The 4938-nt window shown below is 61.3% G+C and overlaps 1 protein-coding gene across 3 annotated transcripts in view; it reads right to left on the bottom strand.

The window, feature by feature from the left end:
• ARAP1 (ArfGAP with RhoGAP domain, ankyrin repeat and PH domain 1) overlaps nt 1-3599 on the bottom strand; it is a 58331-nt gene extending 54732 nt beyond the window's left edge. For 2 of the 3 annotated variants that reach the window (XM_058663547.1, XM_058663545.1), the window contains exon 1: nt 3486-3599. The gene's annotated coding sequence lies outside the window, so the exon portion shown is untranslated. The remainder of the gene's footprint in view (nt 1-3485) is intronic. The other variant, XM_004589914.2, reaches the window with a different exon arrangement.
• Between the last annotated feature and the right edge of the window lie 1339 nt (nt 3600-4938).

A 4938-nucleotide genomic window follows, 5' to 3' on the forward strand; every position in this document is an offset into this window, starting at 1 on the left:
GAGGCTAGGCTAGGCTTAGCCTAGAGAGGCTAGGGGCAGCGCCTGCCTAGCTCCTGACCCTAACGTGGAGCGCCGAATGGCACAGGCACAGAAAGGGCCTGGCGCTTAGCCTGCCACATAGGAAGCTCCCAGGACACAACAGCTACAGCTACCCTTACCACACCTATTAGCTAGCAACTGATGATGACTCAGCTAAAAGATCATTTGTGATTGAACAGGTCACTTAGCTCCACGTACCCCAGCCTCTGTTGACCATTTGGATGGTGTAGGACAGATGACCTGGTTAGGAGACAAGTGTTACTCTTCTGAACCATGGCCCAAAGAATATGACACTCCTTCCCTGTCACCACGGCAGGTGTGTGTTGCCAAGTCTCAGCGTCCCTGACACAGAGAGTTAGCTACCTGCCTCTTGGGAGCTTGGCCGGGCTAAGAGGTGCAGGTGGAGAAGCGGGCCCTGTTGTGGGAGTGCACGCAGGGGGAGCTGCCTGAGTCACCTCTGGGCCATGGACCCCTCAAGGGGCCACACTGAGTGCAGAATCCCAGCCTGAAACAGGAAATAACCTCTCTACCCAGAGCAGTGGAGGAGCTGAGTCAACATAACAGCACAGAGGAGCAGAGCGCTGACTCCACCCCCGAGGGAGGAGCCCACCACCTGGTCAGGGCGAACCTCCGCCCCAGGCCACCTCAGCTACCTGGGGACAGCTCCTCATGCAGTCCAACCCTGGGCTGGGCTGCAGGGCACAACCACAGGCCTGGGTCCTGACCCTGCCTCAACCACTTAACCTCACTGTGACGCTGGGCAAGTGATTCAACCCCTATGTGCCTCAGTTTCTTTACCTATAAAATGGAGCCCAACCCCCAGGGTTGCCGGCAGGACGCAAAGGGCAAGGGTCCTATGGGGTCAGCATGGTGGTAGAGCAAGTTAATCTTTTGCCTGTGATGCCAGCATCCCACATGGGTGCTGGTTTGAGTCCCAGCTCCTCTACCACTGATTGTGCAAAGTCAGCAGAGGACGGCTCAAGCGCTTGGGCCCCAGCCACCCACATGGGGGACCATGATGGAGTTCCAGGTTCCTGGCCTCTGCCTGGCCCAACCTCTGGGCAGTGAATCAGCAGACAGAAGAGCTCTGTGTCTTTGTCTCACTCTCTCTCTCTCTTGCTTTGCCTTTCAGAGGAACACAGAACCTGGTTTAACATGGGTGCCATACACTTAGAATATCTGCAATGGTGCCACTGCCAGGCTGCCAGTGCCCCTCCCTGACATCATCCCTGGCTGTCTGAGGCTCCGCTTCTTTCCCTGACCTGGAAAGAGCATGCAGTGACAGGTGAGCACATGTGGCACTGGTAGATACTCCATCATAGACAGCGCCCACCCTCCTGTCAAGGGGCCAGAGGAGGATCAAGGTGGCTCCCCGGGGGTACCCTGGTCTGATCTCCAGCATTGACCTCAATCTCCCCAACTCCAACAGAAGCTCCTAAGCCAAACAATCTCCCCACTCCCCATGGCTGCAGCTGCCTGGCTTGTCCCTCACCCCCATTTCCAAGGTACCCCCTCCTGGGGCAATACAACCCTTGGGAGCCCAGAGTGCAGTGCAGGAGGGACAGCTGGCAAGCAAGGGTGTCATTCCTCAAGCAGTGCAGGGCCCAGCACAGGCTCCTAAGGGTTAAGACCCCAAGCGCAGGGCGGGGGCCAGGGTCAGTGCTGGACAGATGGGCCTGAAGCCCAGGACTGCCCACCCCTCCCCCGCTGCTGGGAACAGAAGCCACTTGTTCGGGCACTGGCGGCTGGCTTTGAGCACAGCCAAGCTGGAGAGTGGGCTAGAGAGGGGAGAGGCCTTAGAGAGCCGAGGCAACTCCCTGCCCCTCCAGCAGACGCCCTCAGCCTGCTCCTGCCCCAACCACATCCTCTCAGGAGCTCCTACCCCTTTGAACCCTGCCCCTAGGTGCTCAAATCCTCCATGCTGGTGGCAAAAGGGGTACAGACCAAGACAGGCTGGACTCTGGTCCCAGCATAGTCTCTCTGGGGCCATGGAGGCTCTGGTGAGGCTTATAGACCTGCAGCGTCCCATAGCACTCGGTGGGTGCACAGGAACTCTGGCCTGGGTCCCAGTCAGTTTCTTGGCTCTGCAGGTGCCCAGGAGTGTTCCAAAGGGACACTTCCTGTGCCATGACCAGGAAAGGCAGGGTAGCACAGAAGGGGCAGCACACGACACAAACCCTAAGTCCCAGAGGACCTGGGAATTCTGATGAAGTGATCACTATTGGGTGGGGTGGCACGGGAAGGCAACAGAGAACATAGCTGGTGGGGGGGGCGGTGTAGGCCCAGGGGCAGCAGGGACCTCAGGGGAACCTCTGCCCACCTCCACCTCACCTGTCACCAGTACTCTGCCTGGAACACCTCCAACCAACTGAGCCAAGTCAATGGAGAGGCAGGCACACCTGCCAAGCAGCCATGAACAAGCAGCTGTTCTCTACACACCTGGCTGCTGCCTCCTGCACCCCTCCTCTGAGCAGCCTTGCAACACCCAAGCCCTTGCCTCTGCATGAGCTATGCCTTCCTCTATCAAAGGAAAGTGCCACTTAACCAACATGATGCCGGCAGACATTGCCCAACCCCTGGGCCTGCACCTGCCCACACCTGTCTGCAGCTGTGCACGGGGCGCCAGGCTCCTGCCACCCTGTAATGATCTCACTGGGTGGTCTCCCCCAGCCACTGAGATCAGCTGCAGGAGTGCCTCTGTCTGGCACTTTGGAAGCCAGATGGCATCATCATATCCTTCCCTGTCCCCAGAAACCCCCCAATGTCTAACCCTGAAGCCCACCCCACACACACACAGGGGAGGGGGAGAAGGAGGAAGGGTAATTTCCCTTGGACCACAGCTGAAGATCTGCCCGAGCCGTATTCCCCAACCTGGGTTCCCTGGACCCCCTCCTGTCCCAACCACACAGCACTCCCAGCCTGGCCCCATTCAACACACACACACACACACACACACACACACCCCTACTTCTGCCAGCAACTGGGCCAGAGAGGAGCTCCTGGGAGGCCGTGCCCCCGTTTACTAGTGGGGGGAACTGAGGCGCAGAGCCCGGAAGTAACCTGCCAAAGGTCTCAGGAGCCACAGGTCCCGGGCACAGGGTCCCACGCACCTGCAGAACAGTCAAGGGCTCGATGGTCAGCGGGAGCCTGAGTCTCACTGTCAAGAGCAACGGTCCCAGAAACCAGGGAGCCCTTATGCCGCCGGGCTGCAGGCTGGAAGCCCCGCGTCCCTGCCCGCCCTCCCACCTCCCACACCGCCACTCATCCTCAAGAGCCCACTCACACACACGCACGCACACCCAGGATCACAGGACCGCCCCGACTCGGGAAGTGAGTGCCAGGCGCAGAGCCGGCGTGCAGCCTCGCCGTCCCTTCCGCAGAATGGGGCAGCTCAGACCGCACCTGGCGAGGTGCTGCGTCCACGCCGGCCCGGCAGCCGCACCCACCTGTTCCCAGTGAAGACTCCACGAACAAACCCGGAGACCTCGGCTGCCGCCGCCGGCTCAGGGAGCCGCCGCCGCCGACTCTCGGCAGCCCGCTGGGCGCGCCCACCCCACGGGGCGCTTCCGCCCGCCCCACGTGACGCCCCGGGGCGGGGGAAGGGGCAGGAACCGGCCCGGCCCCGGCCCCGCCTCCAGCCCCCGGAGCAAACCTCTGGGCGACCAGCCTGGCTCCCCCTGCCCGACTGGCGGGTCTCTGCGTCCCTCTCTTGGCTCCCTCGGTGGCAAGCCTCCTAGCCAGTCTCCGGAGGCCCAAGTCCACATCCACTACTCGCAACCTATGCTCCATCTACCCCTGAGCCTTCTACCTCCTGACGCCCCTCTTCTGGCCAGTCTGGGGTGATTATGCTCCCAACTCTCCCCCCTGCTCTGCTGAGGGCCCACATCATCAGGGCTATGGGCAGCTGGTGGCGGGAGGCCCAGGTTCCCCTAACACCTCCTTCTGGAGGTCCTCTCCCCACAGGGTGCATCTGCTTTCTCTGCTTGCCACTCTCCCAGGGGCAGGGCATGAGGGGAGAGAGTGCTGTCCAGTGGCAATTCTCCAGGTCTAGGTGGGCATTTCTGGGTCCGGAGTCATCCAGGCTACAGCCCTACCTTCTCTGGACTTCCGCTTCTTCATATGCACCCTCGGGCCATTTGGAAATCCAACACTCAGGAGGGTGAGCATGGGGTCTCCGCACCAAGAGGACAGTGCTATTAGTTCAAGCTCCTGCCACAGGCCAGGACCCTGTACTCTGCAATTTAATCCATTCTACCCCCCCCCCCCGCTGGAAGGAAAAACCTAGCAGCCCCAGGTTAGGGGTTTGGAAGTGAGGCCCCCAGGCCTTTCAGGCTGGCAGCCAGGCACAGCTGCAAGCAAACCCTCTCCCGGTGGTTACAGGCTCTCACCTGCCTTCCACAGAGGTGACTCCAGCCCTCTGCTCCTTCTCACAACAGCAGAGCCAGGGCCTGGCCCTGGAGAGAACGTCTGGATCCCAGCCACGGGGTGGGGACGAGGCATCCAAGCAGGCAGAGCCTGTGGGCTGAGGGCTCTGCATTTCTCCACTGACCTGGCTGGGTGCACCCCAGGGAGCGTGCAGTGCCTCCCCGCCCTGGAGTCTGAAGACCTTCCCTCCTACAGGCTGCGCTTCCCCACCCTCAGTTCTGCAGGCCACAATGCAGGGGGGACGGGGTTTCCTAGGGGCCTAGGCCAAAGCTTACCCACTTTTCCCCACTCCATCCTCCCAGGTTCAGGCCAGGCAGCCCCGCCAGAAGGGCGCTGGGTACCCACACCAAGGGCCGGCAGTTGGATGCAGACTGGAATAAGGCCACACGGAGGCCTACTGCACTCAAGCGCCGGTGAGCAGCCGCAGCGCGCCAATGACTTTCTCCGAGGAAGCAGGCAAGGGGAGGAGCCGGC

The sequence above is a fragment of the Ochotona princeps genome, chromosome 4, assembly GCF_030435755.1.
Source record: "Ochotona princeps isolate mOchPri1 chromosome 4, mOchPri1.hap1, whole genome shotgun sequence".
Lineage (NCBI taxonomy): Eukaryota > Metazoa > Chordata > Mammalia > Lagomorpha > Ochotonidae > Ochotona > Ochotona princeps.